The following is a 17,370-nucleotide window of genomic DNA, read 5'->3' as shown; positions in this document are numbered from 1 at the left end:
AACTAGAGGGCAAAAGAAGGGAGGCAACCCGAAGTCAGGTGGGTACTCACACATGTAACACCAGAAGATGGCCCTAGTCAGCCTGTACTACATGGTGAACCCCTTGTTCAAAAGCAAAACCAAACAAAGGCCATCAAGATAATTCATGAGAGAAAGGTGCTTGCTGCCAAGCCTGTCAACCTGAGTTCAATACCTCAGACTCACATGCTGGAAGAATATCGGTGACTCCCCTGGTTGTCACTGACCTCCACACATGTGCACATAATAAATATAATGCTTTTAAAAAAGTACATAAATGAAAATCTGCAACCTGGTACCTGGGCCTGGAAAGGAAGAAGTTATGGTGAGATTTGTCCTCAGCCCTACCATTCCCCAAACCATCTGATAAACAGCCTAGACACTGCCTTTATTGGGGACATTCAAAGCCAAGGAACAGGAGGGAGAACATCCAGGGGAATGGAAGGAGTGAAGTGAGCTAAGACCACACATTTCCATGATGGGCAATGCTTCCTGACCAACACTGAAGGGTGTGTCTCTGGCAGCATGGGCGGTCTCCCACAGACTGTGCTATCAGGGGGCAAAAATGCCTTGCAACAATTCATGGGGATAGAGGAGAGGAGAATTGCTACCTGCCTCTCCCCTTCCTCCCCTCCACTGAAGTTCTCCCAATGAATATTAATCTCCTCACAAGGTTTGATTTTGGTGGACCCATGGAATGCGACATGCTATGTCCTACAGTGGGGCATCCCCTAGAAGACTTGGGAAGAGAAACTCTGGGTGTCTGAGTGGTGAAGGCTTTTTCTCAAAAGCAAAACCAAACAAAGGCCATCAAGACAATTCATAAGAGAAAGGTGCTTGCTGCCAAGCCTGAGAACGTGAGTTCAATTCCAGGGACCCACATGCTGGAAGAATATCAGTGACTCCCCCGGTTGTCCCTGACTTCCACACATATGCACGTAATAAATATTATATATTTTTTTAAAAAATACATAAATGAAAATCTGCAACCTGGTACCTGTGCCAGGAAAGGAAGAATGTGAGATTTGTCCTCAGCCCTACCATTACCCAAACCATCTGATAAACAGCCTACACACTGCATTTATTGGGGACATTCAAAGAAAAGGTATAGGAGGGAGAATGTCAAGGGGAATGGAAGGAATGAAGTGAACTAAGGCCACACATTTTCATGATGGTAACTGGTTCCTGACCAACACTGAAGGGTGTGTCTCTGGGATGCATGGGAGGTCTCCCACAGACTGTGCTAACAGGGAGCAAAAATGCCTTGCAACAGTTCATGGGGATAGAGGAGAGGAGAATTGCTACCTGCCTCTCCCCTTCCTCCCCTCCACTGAACTTCTCCCCATGAATATTAATTTCCTCACAAGGTTTGATTTTGGTGGACCCATGGAATGCCAGATGCCTTGTACTAAGTGTGGCATCCCCTAGAAGACTTGGGTGTCTGAGTGGTGAAGGCTTTTTCTCAAAAGCAAAACCAAACAAAGGCCATCATGATGGTTCATGAGAGAAAGGTGCTTGCTGCCAATCCTGACAACCTGAGTTCAATCTCAGGGACCCACATGCTGGAAGAATATCAGTGACTCATATGGTTGTCCATGACCACCACACATTGCCCATAATAAATATAATACTTAGTTTAAAAAAATACATAAATGAAAATTTGCAACCTGGTACCTGGGCCAGGTAAAAAAGAAGTTATGTTGAGATTTGTCTTTAGTCCTCCCATTCCCCAAGCCATCTGAGAAACAGGCTAGACACTGCCTTTACTGGGGACATTCAAAGCCAGGTATAGGAGGGAGAACATCAAAGGAAATGGAAGGAATGAAGTGCCCCAAGGCCACACATTTCCATGATGGGCAATGCTTCAAGAACAGCACTCAAGGGTGTGTCTGTGTGCTCCCACAGACTGTGGTATTAGGGGGCAAAAATGCCTTGCAACAACTCATGGGGATAGAGAAGAGGAGAATTGCTACCTGCCTCTCCCCTTCAACCCCTCCACTGAAGTTCTCCCCATGAATACTAATCTCCTCACAAGGGTTGATTTTAGTGGCCTCATTGAATTCGACAGCAGTGTCCTACAGTGTGGCATCCCCTAGAAGACTTGGGAAGAGAAACTCTGGGTGTCTGAGTGGTGAAGGCTTTTTCTCAAAAGCAAAACCAAACAAAGGCCATCATGATGGTTCATGAGAGAAAGGTGCTTGCTGCCAATCCTGACACCCTGAGTTCAATCCCAGGAACCCACATGCTGGAAGCATATCGGTGACTCCCCCGGTTGTCACTGACCTCCACACATTGCCCATAATAAATATAATACTTTAAAAAATACATAAATGAAAATCTACAACCTGGTTCCTGGGCCAGGTAAGGAAGAAGGTATGGTGAAATTTGTCTTCAACCCGCCCATTCCCCAAGACATCTGAGAAACAGGCTAGACACTGCTTTTATTGGTGACATTCAAAGCCAAGGTATAGGAGGGAGAACATCAAGGGAATTGGAAGAAATGAAGTCACCCAAGGCAGCACATTTCTATGATGGGCAATGCTTCATGACCAACAATGAAGGGTGTGTCTGTGGGCTGCTTGAGAGGTCTTCCACAGTCTGTGCTATCAGGGGGCAAAAATGCCTTGCAACAATTCCCGGGCATCAAGAAGAGAATTGCTACCTGACTCTCCCCTACCTCCCTCCACTTAAGTTCTCCCCATGAATACTAATCTCTTCACAAGATTTGATTTTGGTGGCCCCATGGAATGCCAGATGCCATGTCCTGCAGTGAGGCATTCTGTAGAAGACTTTGGAAGAGAGATTCTGGGTGCATGAGTGGTGAAGGCCAGAGAGAGTCTGATGTAGAGCATGATGTGTCTAGTACCTTCTAGCACTAAGGTATCTTTCCCATGGTCTGGCCCTGGAAACTGTGGAATACCCTGGGAGAGAACATGGGTTGCATAGTGCAGGCATGAGAGTATTTCCTGCTAGGGATTGACAAGAGAAAAGAACTTTCAAATTAATCAAGTCTGTGGTTCCATCTTACATCTGGCTAAATGGCGGAAGTCAGTAATCCCTGAGAGGCGAGGGCACCAAAGTTTGAAGAATCCACGATGGTGTCAAAAGCTTCATGTGGGCTTCCCCATCACTTCCTGTCTCCATCTGAACTTTTACCTATCCAAGAGATGACCCAGTCTTGGACAACAGGGTTTTGGGTTTCAGAATCCAGGAAAGGGAGCTAAAGCCTCTGACCAGGAGCAAGAGGACCACCTATCTGTCCATCTGTCGGTCCACTGTTGGTCTTAGATGTCGGGAAATCTGGCACGCGCTGATGAGTGTGAAGAGTTTTTTGGTGTTGCTTGAGATGGTAGGATCTCATGAACTGCTGGCCACAATCCTTGCATTTATGTGGTCGATATCTGGTGTGGATCCATCCATGGAGTCCAAGCTCATCAGAGCGGAAGAAAGACCATGTATAGCCCTCCCAGTCAAATATGTAGGGCTTCTCTCCTGTGTGTTTGCCTTGGCGACTCATGAGGTGAGAGTGCTTGGTATAAGCTTTTCCACAGTTGTTGTATGAACAGAGGTAAGGCCTTGAAACTGGGGGAGGCTTCCTGGGTGCCTCTCCTGGAACACTGGGGTTCTCTGTCCCCTCTGGAGCAGGTGTGGGCTTTTCATGAATGAAAGGTTCTTCCAGGCATTTTGACTGGGTCTCAAATGAGTCCTGGGATTCTAAAGCTGGCAATGGCTAGAGCCCAGGTGGGGGTATCCTAGGGTGGTAGGGATTTAAGTGCAACATCTGATCCATAGAGGGGGACATGGCATGGATCACAGTGGAAGGCATGCCTGGGACCAATAATATTCCGCAATTTAAAGAGCCCATGGTAGCAGGTATTACTGAGGAGACAGAATAAGGCATTGTTGCGGCACTACTGTGGGCCATTACTGGGACTCTACTAGAAGCTGAGCCTGGCAGGCTACTGTGAGGCACTGGATTCTCTCTAAAGGCTATGGTCACTCCGAGAGTACCTGGACTCCCATCATGTGGGATCCCGAGTCAATCATTCTCCCTGGTTGGTGGTTAGATGGTGTCTGATGATACATTTGGGAAGGTGGAGGAGTCAGTTGGGAGGTGCTGGGGACCAGCTTCAGCAGTTTCGGGTGTCCGAAAGATGGGATACCTGGAAGGCGCAGTAACGACTCAGAGACAGTGTTCGTGCAAGCTGACAGGTCACTTCGGGCTTCTGCAGTTGATAAGTAGCTTCTGCTACAGCTTCTGCTTTTCCTTGGTAACCTGTCTTTTATTATAACGAGCAAGGGGAAACAGAAAGGAAAGGGGAAATCACCTAATACAAAGTGTTCTCATAATTCCAAAGGGTATTCTTACAAAATCACCAATATACTCTTCATCATCTTTGATTAAACACAAAACTATCCCAGACTTAATGCCAGAGCAAGAACGATCTATTTGTACTCTTTAATGGTTATACAATCTTCTGAGCATTTGACCCAGAGGCTAGCAACATGCAGTTTCACAAAAAAAGGGAAAAATAAGAACAGTAGTTAATGTTCCAGACAGTCATTTCCTTCCCACACAGCCTGCTCTGACCTCAAGACCTCCTCAGCTGCCTAAGTTCCTTCTCAGCCCTCTGAAAACCCTGTGACTGGTGGGCCACAATGACTTCAGACAAGAGATCTGCCCTTGCAAGTCAGCAACTTTTGTCCTTCTTATTCCAACACTTCTAAGGGAGACCTGATCCAATTTTCAGAGCTTTCATGAAAGGAAGCTCACCTTTCTTGGTGATCTAGATCAGTCTAGGAACCCAATAAAACTTGCAGCAATCACTGCAACTATTGCCACATTGTCTCCACACTCCTTCTGGAGGAATCAAAATATCAGGATTAAAGTTGCCATCTCCCTTTCTTGGTGGAGGCCACTATTTTCCTCCTATTTTAGGTTCCCACACTTCTCGTTTGTCATCCCATCTATATGTCACTCCATCCACAGTCTTCAGCCAATACCCCTTTGGGTCTCAAGTTTTACACAATATCCTTGGAATATCCTCAGAAACTGAATTATTCATCATGGCCAAATTGAATCCAGTGTGTTGATACACATCATACCATGCTCTATAGTTGACCACATACTCAGTACAGTTTATCCAAGCCTGAAAAGCTTCCCCAGGCTGCAGGTTCCTTCCCATGACCTGCATAACTGCCATGACCCCAGCCTGGGTGATCATCTCTGTATAATTTCCTGTGAAATTTACTTCACTCCTTTCCTGTATCACAGAAATCACCATTGATCCAGGAACACAGAACATGAAGATCAGATAGAAGAAAAAGATTAGCATCACAAGAAGTCGTTATATGGAGGAGACTGTGACATGTGCATGCCATAAAGCATGACCTTGGGACATGTAGGCACTTCTGACTTGGTCCTCTAGAGGCATGCAAAGCAGATGATCCGGAGGGGGATGTGTAGAGGGTTGGTGGTCCACAATCTTGGGTCCTTCATCTCCAGTTTCTGCTGGCAGCATGTCAGGCATCTTCTATGCCATCCCTGGCAGGGAGGAGTACCTCCCACTATGCTCAGGTAGTGACCTAATGAACTGTGACTCCTCTTCACCCTCATTCTGCCTGGATTCCTCAGAAGATAAGATAAAAGGCCTTGACATCCTTGATAAATGTTGAGTGGCCTGTGGCTGATGAACTCCACTGTTTCCAGGAGTCACAGATATATGTTGTTGTTGACTGCTCATTATCCATGGGAGACTGATGCATAGCTGGCCACCTATTTTCCTGCTCCATGTCAGCCCAGACCTCACTTCAGACCAAAGGGGAGGCTGACCTGGCTGGTGCCATCATAAGCCACTGTCTCAACACCACCACTAGCCCCTTTGACTGTATTGGAGACCAAGTCTCTCATTCACTCCTGAATACAACTGACTAGCTGGTCCACGAGCCTTTGGGATTTCTCCAGTCTCTGCTTTGCTGACATTACAGATGTGTCCCTGCCTGAGTCCTGCAGATTCAACTTAGTTCTAACACTCTCACAGCCAGGATTTTACCCACTGAGCCATCACCACACAACCCATTTGTTGTTGTTTTTGTTTAAGGATAATTTTTCTAAATTTAGTGTGTACATGTGTGAGTATAGGTCATGTGTATTCATGTGGTCATTAAAGTCCTAAGAGGGCATTAGATCCCTGGGATCTGGGGTTGTAAGAAATTATGACTAAGAGGAAAATTCATAGCATTAAATGCACACATAAAGAAGTAGGAGAAATCTCATACCAGTGACTTAAGAGCACACTTGAAATCTCTAGAACAAAAAGAAACAAACTCACTCAGGAGGAATAGACACCAGGAAATAATCAAATTGAGGGCTGAAATCAATGAAATAGGAACACAGAGAGCAGTACAAAGAATCAATGAAACAAAGAGTTGGTTCTTTAAAAATCAACAAGATAGACAAACCCCTATCCAAATTAACCAAAAGACAAAGAGAGAGCATCCAAATTAGTAAAATTGGAAATGAAAAGGGGGACATAACAACAGACAATGAGGAAAACCAGAGAAGCATCAGGACATACTTCAAAAACCTGTACTCCACAAAATTGGAAAATCTGAAAGAAATGGACAATTTTTTGGATAGGTACTACATACCAAAGTTAAATCAAGACCAGATCAACTATTTAAATAGACCAATAACCCCTAAGGAAATAGAAACAGTCATTAAAAGTCTCCCAATGAAAAAAAGCCCAAGACCAGATGGTGTCAGTGCAGAATTCTACCAGATTTTCAAAGAAGACCTAATTCCAATACTCTTCAAATTGTTCTACACAATAGAAAAAGAAGGAACATTACCAACCTCTTTTTATGGCTACAGTTACCCTGATACCCAAACCATACAAAGATGCAACAGAAAGAGAATTACAGACCAATCTCCTTCATGAACATTCATGCAAAAATACTCAACAAAATATTGGCAAACCGAATCCAAGAACACATCAAAAACACTATCCACCATGACCAAGTAGGTTTCATTCCAGGGATGCAAGGATGGTTCAGCATATGAAAATCTGTCTATGTAATACATTATATAAACAAACTGAAAGAAAAAACCGAGGTTGGGGATTTAGCTCAGTGGTAGAGCACTTGCCTAGCAAGTGCAAGGCCCTGGGTTTGGTCATCAGCTCCAGAAAAAAAAAAAGAAAACAGAAAAAAAAACAACAAAAAACTACGATCATCTCTTTAGATGTTGAATAAGCCTTAGACAAAATCCAACATCCCTTCATGATAAAGGTCTTAGAGAGATCAGGAATACAAGGAACATACCTAAACATAATAAAGGCAATTTACAGCAAGCCAAGAGCCACCATCTAATTAAACAGAGAAAAACTTAAAGTGATCCCACTAAAATCAGGAACAAGACAAGGCTGTTCATTCTCCCCATATTTATTCAATATAGTACTTGAAGTTCTGGCTAGAGCAATAAGACAACAAAAAGGAGATCAAGGGGATACAAATTGGAAAGGAAGAAGTCAAACTTTCACTATTTGCAGATGATATGATAGTGTACATAAGTGACCCCAAAATACCTAGGGAACACTTCTTCAGTAAAGTGGCAGGATACAAGATCAACTCAAAAAAATCAACAACCCTTCTATACACAAATGATAAAAGGGTTGAGAAAGAAATCAGAGAAATATCACTCTTTACAATAGCCACAAATAATATAAAATACCTTGGGATAACACTAACTAAATAAGTGAAGAACCTGTATGATAAGAACTTTAAGTCTCTAAAGAAAGAAATTGAAGAAGGTATCAGAAAATGGAAAGATCTCCCATGCTCATGGATAGGTAGGATTAACACAGTAAAAATGGCAATCTTATCAAAAGCAATCTACAGATTCAATGCAATCCCCATCAAAATCCCAATACAATTCTTCACAGCCTTGGAAAGAACAATACTCAACTTCATAAGGAAAAACAAAAAAATCCTGGATAGCTAAAAGTATCCTATACAATAAAGCAACCTCTGGAGGCATCACCATCCCTGACTTCAAACTCTACTATAGAGCTATAGTAATAAAAACAGCTCGGTACTGGCATAAAAACCAACATACAGACCAAATTGAAGATCCTGACATTAATCCACACACATATGAGCACCTGATTTTTGACAAAGATGCCAAAACGGTACAATGGAAAAAAAGGAAGTATCTTCAACAAATACTGCTGGCATAACTGGATGTCACATGTAAAAGATTGCAAGGAGATCCATATCTGTCACCATTCACAAAACTCAAGTCCAAGGGGATCAAAGACCTCAACACAAATCCTGTTACACTGAACTTGATAAAAGAGAAAGTAGGAAGTAGTCCTGAATGCATTGTCACTGGAGATCACTTCCTAAATATAACACCAGCAGCACAGACACTGAGAACAACAATTAATAAATGGAACCTCTTGAAACTGAGAAGCTTTTGTAGGACAAAAGACATGGTCAATAAGACAAAAGGATAGCCTACAGAATGGGAAAAGACCTTCACCAACCCCACATCTGACAGAGGACTGATCTCCAAAGTATATAAAGAACTCAAGAAACTAGACATCAAAATACTGAACAATCCAATTAAAAAATGGGCTATAGATCTAAACAGAGAATTCTTAAAAGAATAATCTCGAATGGCTGAAAGACATTTGAGGAAATACTTAACATTTCTAGTCATGAGAGAAATGCAAATCAAAATGACTCTGAGATACCACCTTACATCTGTCAGAATGGCTGTGATCAAAAACACTAATGACAGTCTATGTTGGAAAGGCTGCAGAGCAAGGGGAACATTCCTCCACTGTTGGTGGGAATGCAAACTTGTACAACTACTGTGGAAATCAGTATGGTGGTTTCTCAGAAAATTGGGAATTGATCTACCTCAAGACCCAGCCATACCATATAACCAAGGAACGTTCAATTATGCCACAAAGATACATGCTCAACTATGTTCACAGCAGCATCATTTGTAATAGCCAGAACTTGGAAACAACCTAGATGCACATTAACTGAAGAATGGATTAAGAAAATGTAGTACATATACACACAATGGAGTACTACTCAGAAGAGAAAAACAATGACAGCATGAAATTTGCAGGCAAATGGATGGAACTAGAAAATATCATCCTGAGTGAGGTAATCCAGACTTAGAAGGACAAATATGGTATGTACTCACTCATAAGTGAATACTAGTTATAAAGCAAAGGACAATCAGACTGCAACCCACAGATCCAGCGAGGCTACCTACCAGGCGAGACCCTAGGATGACTGTGGCTTATAATAAGTTTTGGTTTTACCTAATCACTGGGCAAGATATGGTGAAACATTTCACTACTAGGATAATAATTGGTACTGTATCAAGCTGATGAAAGAAAATGCTGGCTGTACATTCAGGAGGGGAGGCTAAAATATTTTTAGAACATGGATTAGCTTATAGAAGAGTGTCTACTCTAAATCAAACAGTGGAAGGGAAGTTGAATAGGAATCTCACATACACAACTTAAATAAAACATAGCTCTCTGAACAGATGAAGATAGGTTTATTCTGTATCCCAGAATCTAAGCAATATTTATATGTATAATTCAGCTCTCATTTGGCTTAAAAGGGCTTATTGGGAAATGTTATCATTTTTACTATTTTCTACAGAGAAAATATTTCACTGTTTAAAGTAACCCTGGAATTTAAATTATAGCCTGTGTTTATGTTCAAACTATCTGAGTATCATTTCTCCTGTAGTTGTACATAAAATGTTTTTATGTTAAAAAGGAAAAATACTATAGAATTCTATTACAAGAAATATATAGAATGTACAAATTCATAGGGACAGAAAGATTAGATATTATCTCAAGACAGAGAAGAAAGGAATAAAAAGCAATGATTTCCTAAGTACAGAAGCTCTAATCAGTGTGATGGAAAAACCCTATAAATGGACAGTAATATCAGGACACAGTATCATGAATGTAATAAATCAATAAAATTAATGTAATTAATAAATATCACAAATACAATTATTGAATGAAGACTGCAAATGTAATAAATGAATATGACAAATGTAATTAATATCACTAGTGTAAGTAATGAATATCATGAATGTAATTTTAAAAATTAATTAAAATAAAAAAAGAAATTATGAGTGACCAGAAGTGGGTGCTTAGAGTCTGACTGGGGTCCTCTGGAAGGGTAACAAGTGTTCTTAACTGCTGAGCCACCTCTCCAGTCCTGGTTTCTTTTATGTTTAATTATGTGTATCTGTGTGTCAGCATGTTTGTGTGAGTCCAGAAGAGGGCATCTCTCCAGCCCCTGACTAGTGCTGCTGGCAGTTCATCCCTGGTAGCCAACCAACTTGGTTGAAATGGCTGATCAGACACTTCCTCAGGGAGGCTAGACTAAGTCTAATTCCCTGAGACCAGAATGGCCCCACTTGGTGATTTCTAGCATCTTCATCTCAAATCACAAGAGTGGAAATTCTGATAGAACATTTCTCTGTAATTCATTTCAGAAAAAGAGCAGAATATAGAAAGGCAGGTGAACATGTCCATGAGTGTAGAGGAGAGTCTCAAGAGAGGAGTTGTATCAATACACAAGACAACATTCACTAAGCAAAAAGTCAGCACACATGAAAAGATGTTTCTCTCAAGCAATGATGATGTTCCTTCAAGGACAGAACTCTCAGAATATGATCTACTTTGAAGGCATTTGAAATATCATCTTGATAGGAAGCCTTGCATAAAAAACAATTCTCATGAGTACAGATAATCTGTTGGCTCTAATTCATGCAAATCTATAGAAAAGCAACTTGAATATAACACCTGTGGAATGTTACTCAATTCCAAGCCACACCTCATAGGCATCTGAGGATCCATAATAGAGAGAAATCCTTTAAATGTAATAAATGTGGCAGAGCATTTAAAATGCTGTGAAACCCGAGTTAGCACTAGAAAATTCATTCAGAGAGAACAGTCAGTAAATGTGATGAGTGTGGAAAAGCCTACAGGCAGAAGATCAATCTCACTCAGCATCAGAAAATTCATACCAAAGAGAAACCGTATAAATGCCAAGCTTGTGAGAAAGCCTTCTCATGGGTGTCATCTTACAGTAATCACTAGAAAATGCACAAGGATGAGAAAGCCTATGAGTGCAATGTATGTGGCAAGTCCTTCAAACAGATCTCAACCTTTAGTCAACATAGGTGGTGGTGCACACCTTTAATCCCAGCACTCAGGAGGCAGAGGCAGGCAGAACTCTTTGAGTTCGAGGACAGCTTGGTCTACAGAGTGAGATTCAGGAAAGGCACAAATTACACAGAGAAACCCTGTCTAGAAAAGAAAACCCATCACAAGGAGCAGAAGCCTTACAGATGTAAGGACTGTATGAAATCTTTTATTTTCAGGTCTGCTCTTGTGAAACAGCAGAGAGCACACACAGGGGAGAAACTCTACAAATGTGGACTATGGGGAAAGGCTTTTGCCTACAAAGCAAATGCCATCAATAATGAGAAAATCCATGCTGGGTTCAGGGCTTATGGGTGTCATCTCTGTGACAGGGCTTTTCTCCAGAGTAAAAAACCTTACTCAACAACAACAACAACAACAAAAAATCCACACTGGAGAAAAATCATATGAATGTAATAGATATGGGAAAGTCTTCTCTCTGAAGTCAAACCTTCGAGTTCATCAGAAAATTCACAGTGGAGAAAAAGCCTATGCATGTAATGAATGTGGAAATCCTTCAGCAGCAAAGGAGCCTACATAAAAAGCTTCACATTGGGCGAAAACCTGAATGTGGAAAAGCCTTTGCTGAGCAGCCATATCTTGATGGACACCAGGAAAGATTTCACACTAGGTAGGGACTTTTAGCACTTCAAAAATATGGGAAACTTCTTGTACAGGATTGCATGGAATAGTCATGCTAAAAGTTGATTTCAAAATGGCTACAATTTTGAGTCTATTACAGAGAACATGGAGGACTTCAACTCACCGAGACTATTCTTTTAAGATAGGATTAGTTCATTCCTTCACAGATATTTGTTTTGTCTTTTTAAAACATGTGTCCTTGTGTATGTATGTTATGGGTTTACAAGTGCCTGGTGTGTGTGGGCCCACAGAGGCTCCCTAGTAAGACCTTCCTCAAGGTCAGAGAATCTGAGCTTGCTTTACCCAACAGGGTTGCAGATTGGGATAATTTGGCTGCAGGCATGGTTACCAGGTGTTTTGAAGGGTCTACATTTGGCTGTATATTGTGCTCTGATCTTGAAAGTGGGAGGTCTTTTGCCTCTCCTTTCGGTACTGTATAAAAAAACCACTTAGAATAAATCTCAAGGCAGCTGGATATTGATCCAGGGCCCCCCTGAAGCTATCATGTATCTCTGTCTTTGTCTGCATCTCTACCTATATTTTTATGTAATATTTTCTTGTTCCTCTCACCTCCCCCCAAGAACCTTTGGATAGGTTGGAGCTATCCTCCCACACCGGTGGAGCCAAATGATGATTTCAGGTCCCATGGAGATGCAAGTGGTTGTGAGCTGCCTCAGTGGAGTGCTGGGAACTGACTTCATTCCTCTGGAAGAACATCAAGTGTTCCTCAACGCTAAGTCATCTCTCTAGCCTCATCTTTCATTTTGAAAAATTATATATGTATATATTGTGTTCTGTTTTGCTTACATGCATGTATGTACCACATGTGTGCCTGGTGCACATGGAGGCCAGAATAAGGCATCGGAACTCCTGTGATGGAGTTCCAGATGGTTGTTACTGCCGTGTAGATAATGGAATTTGAACCCAAGTCCTTGGAAGAACAGACAATGCTAGGAGCTCTTCTACCATCTCCAGCCCTTGTTTCGCCTGCCTCCCACCTCGAAGGGATCTGATGTTCTTTTCTGGCCTTAAATGCATCCACACATAAGGAATACACAGAGGCCCACTGACACAAATAAAGAGGAAACCTTGGCTTTTTTAAACGTGGGGAAGTTGAGGAATGGGGAGGCATGATTTTCTGACTTTAAGGCTCTGGCCTTCACTTCATTTTTCAAGAGAGAATAATTTATCTCAACTGCTGTCTTGGAGGAAAAGCAATGTATAATAGTGACCCCCAACCAATTAGAGTTTCCTGTAGATTTTTTGTTGCTGTTAATTTTATTTTCCAATCTTGCAAGATTTGTTCACTGGAACTACTACTTCATCGGCCAGGTCTCCCATGAATGGACCTACCTGGCCAAGCCAAGGTCACAAAGTCTGGAATGTAAATCATCTAGTCTAGTCTAGAACTGGTGGTAGAGATTAGGATCTCACTAACCCAGGTAAGCCTGGAACCTGCCTCCAGAGAGCTGGGATTACAGGAATGAACTACAACATCTGGCTAAAGCAATCAGAAAGGCAAACTTAACAGATGGTTAAAATAGGTGTTTAGTATACTAGGGGAGGGTAAAGTGATTACCACCCAAATATGAAGCCTTTAGTCATAATCCCATATCTGTAACTACACCATATAGAAATCTGGGTACACTCCTGTGTACTTGTGATTCCTGAGCTGAGGAAGGGGATACAAGGGGATCCAGGAATTTGCTTGTTAAGGAGTCTGGCTGATTCAATGAGCTCTAGATTCAATGAGAGACCTTGTCTCCAAAATATTAAGGTGGGGAGAGAGGGGCAGATACCAAACATCAACCCAACAACACTACACATATATGTGTCACATACACGTACACACACACATGTACATGCATCCATAATAAACTAATTGCTGAAGAAGTTCTTGGGAACTGAAGGTAATATCCATTTCAAGTACATTATTTGGTTTTAAGTTCATTAAAATCCTGGCTAATTAAAATTGTGAGAGGCCGGGCGGTGGTGGCGCACACCTTTAATCTCAGCACTCGGGAGGCAGAGGCTGGCCTCAAACTCATAGAGATGCGCCTGCCTCTGCCTCCCGAGTGCTGGGATTAAAGGCGTGCGCTACCACTGCTGGGCGCCTGAGAAGTTTTTTGTTTGTTTTTGACAGGGCTTCTCTGTGTAACAGCCCTGGCTGTCCTGGAATTTGCTTTGTAGATCAGGCTTGCCTCAAACTCAAGTCTTTTGTTTTTTGTTTTTTGTTTTGTTCATCGAGACATGTTTTCTCTGTGTAGCATTGCCCCTTTCCTGGATCTTGCTCTGTAGACCAGGCTGACCTGGAACTCACAAAGATCAGCCTGCCTCTGCCTCCTGAGTGCTGGGATTAAAGGTGTGCACCACCACTGCCCGGCCAAACTCAAGTCTTAAACTCACAAAGATTCTCCTGTTTCTGCATGTTGAGTCCTAGCATTAAAGACATGCTCTAGGACACGTGGCTTGAGAAATTTCTCTCTCTCTCTCTCTCTCTCTCTCTCTCTCTCTCTCTCTCTCTCTCTCTCTCTCTCTCTCTCTCTCTCCTCTTCTCTTTTGCTTTTAGTAATTTTGAGACACGGTTTTTCTGTGTAGTCCAGGCTGTCCTGGAACTCTCACTGTAGACCAGGCTGGCCTCAAACTCAGATCTTTGTGCCTCTATCTCCCAAGTGCTGGGATTAAAGGCATGTACCACCATGCCTGGCTTGAGGTATTCTTGTCTTTCCTTTTTTAAATAATTATTTATTAGTATTTTATGTACATTGGTGTTCTGTCTGTGTGAAGGCGTCAGGTCCCCTGGAACAGGAATTATAGACCATTGTGAGCTGCCATGTGGTTGCTCAGACATGGACTTGGGTCCTCTGGAAGAGCAGCCATCAATCCCAACCACTGAGCCATCTCTCCAGCCCCAAGGTTTTTCTTTTTAATGGAAGCATTGATGTCACTAATTTACTGTGTCCTAAAGGTTGTGGAAAGCAGTGTTTTGTTCTCTCTAGTATTTGGCATTGAGCCTATGGTATTCTTGGCTCCAGCTTTCTGAACTACACCCCAACTCCTCTCAGTACTCTTTATTTCCCTAGGTTAACCCAGAAGCTGCTCTGCAGACTAGGAAAGCTTTGAATTTGTTTTTTTCCCCCAACATAGCATTTTTATTGACTATTTAGAGTTCACATAATGCAGTCTGTTTATAGTCACTTCCCCCATCCCTGGTGACCTCCCCCAAAGAAAACAAGAGTGAAAAAATGAAACCAAGCCCAATTTGTATTGCCCATGTATTCACTGGAGCATGGTCCAACTCCGAGTGTCCAGTACCTTCAAGAAAACAGTCCTTCCCACCCCCACCAGAAGTCATTAACTGTGAAGAGTTACACTTCAGGATCCCTATCCCAATTTTAAGAGTTCTTTTAAGTGGCTTACTGTCTAGACTGTTTTCTTTTTAGGGTGGGTGGGGCAGGGGAGAGGTTGTCACAGAAGTCTTGTATGTTTCTTATTTTCAACTGAGTCTGCAGTCATCAATACCACAGGAAAAGAAGCTTCCTTGCCCCTCCCCTCTTTTGGGGACAACCTTGGCTCTCTTGGAACTTACACTATAAGCCAGGCTGGTGAACTCAGGCCTCTGCCTCTTGCCCACCAGTCTTTGAATTTGGGATTTTCCTGCCTCATCCTCCAAAGTAGCCGAAATTACAGGCATGAACCACTAGGTCCAGATATATTTTTATTTTTGTTTTATTTTAGAAATAATATTTAATTTTGTTAAGTTTTTAAGTTTTTATTTTATATGTATAGTTGTTTTGTCTACATGATTTGCATTTGCCCTGCTGGATTTCAGTGTTTCTTTGTTCTGATAATTCCTTACTATCACTTCCTTTTTCATTTTGGAATTTGCAATGTTTATTCTGTGGTGGGGTTGTGTGACAGAAATATGTAACTTGTTTGGTTTTCTTTTTTTTTTCTTTTTTTTTTTTTTTGGAGAAAGGGTTTGTCTGAGTAGCCCTAGCTATCTTGGAATGCAATATGTAGACAGGCTGATCTTGAACTCAAAGATCTGCCTGCTTCTACGTCTCCTGCTGAGTGCTGGGATTAAAGGCATGCACCACCACCATGTGGCAGAAATATGCGACTTTACCAGGAGCTACCAATGTAAATACTGCCTAGAGTCTCAGTGTTTGAATGGACTTTGGACTCATTATTATTTCATTTACTTGGTGTGTGTGTGTGTGTCTAACACACATGGGTGTTGTCATCAGAGGACCACTTACAAGTGTAGCACCCTAATAAACTTATCTGGAGTCAGAGAACAGAACAGCCACTAGATACTGAGGCCAGGAAAATGGTGCCACACACGCCTTTAAATCTTAGTGTTCCAGAGGCAGAGATCTGCTAGGATCTCTGAGTTCAAGGCCACACTGGAAACAGCCAGGCTTGGTAAAAGAGCATTTAATCCCAGGAAGTGATGGCAGGAAGCGGAAAAGTATTTAAGTCATGAGGACCAGGAACTAGAGCTGGTTAAGCTTTGAGGCTTTTGAGAGGGAGTTCAGCTGAGATCCATTCAGATGAGGACACAGAGGCTTCCAGCTTGAGGAAACAGGATCAGCTGAGGAACTGGCGAGGTGAGGTGGCTGTGGCTGGTTCTGTCTCTCTTATCATTCAGTATTCACCCCAATATCTGGCCCTGGGTTTGTTTGTTTGTTTTTGTCTCTTTTATATTTTATTTATTTATTTATTTTTCTATTATCAGCTTGATACAGTACAAATTATTATCCAAATAGTGAAATGTTTCACTATATCTTGCCCAGTGATTGGGTAAAACCAAAACTTATTATAAGCCACAGTCATCCTAGGGTCCGCCCTGCTAGGTAGCCTCCCTGGTTCTGTGGGTTGCAGTCTGATTGTTCTTTGCTTTATATCTAGAATCCACTTATGAGTGAGTACATACTATGTTTGTCCTTCTGGGTCTGGGTTACCTCACTCAGGATGATATTTTCTAGTTCCATCTATTTGCCTACACATTTCATGCTGTCATTGTTTTTCTCTGCTGAGTAGTACTCCATTGTGTATATGTACCACATTTTCTTAATCCATTCTTCAGTTGATGTGCATCTAGGTTGTTTCCAGGTTCTGACTATTTCAAATAATGCTGCTATGAACATAGTTGAGCATGTATCTTTGTGGTATGATTGAGCATTCCTTGGGTATATGCCCAAGAGGGGTATGGCTGGGTCTTGAGGTAGATCTGATTCCCAATTTTCTGAGAAACCGCCATACTGATTTTCACAGTGGTTGTACAAGTTTGCACTCCCACCAACCGTGGAGGAGTGTTCCCTTTGCTCCACATCCTCTCCAACATAGACTGTCATTAGTGTTTTTGATCATAGCCATTCTGACAGGTGTAAGATGGTATCTCAGAGTCATTTTGATTTGCAATTTTCTGATGACTAGAGATGTTGAGCAT

General features: G+C 42.0%; 2 pseudogenes; one reads left to right on the top strand and one right to left on the bottom strand.

Moving 5' to 3' along the window:
* Positions 1 to 694: 694 nt before the first annotated feature.
* LOC128124149 (Krueppel-like factor 17) lies at positions 695 to 5,991 on the bottom strand (annotated as a pseudogene).
* On the top strand, positions 5,810 to 11,908 carry LOC128124148 (zinc finger imprinted 3-like; annotated as a pseudogene).
* The last annotated feature ends 5,462 nt before the right edge of the window (positions 11,909 to 17,370 follow it).

This window comes from Peromyscus californicus, unplaced genomic scaffold, assembly GCF_007827085.1.
Source record: "Peromyscus californicus insignis strain IS unplaced genomic scaffold, ASM782708v3 Scaffold_4__1_contigs__length_199733344, whole genome shotgun sequence".
NCBI lineage: Eukaryota > Metazoa > Chordata > Mammalia > Rodentia > Cricetidae > Peromyscus > Peromyscus californicus.
This window is presented reverse-complemented; position numbering and strand designations above follow the sequence as displayed.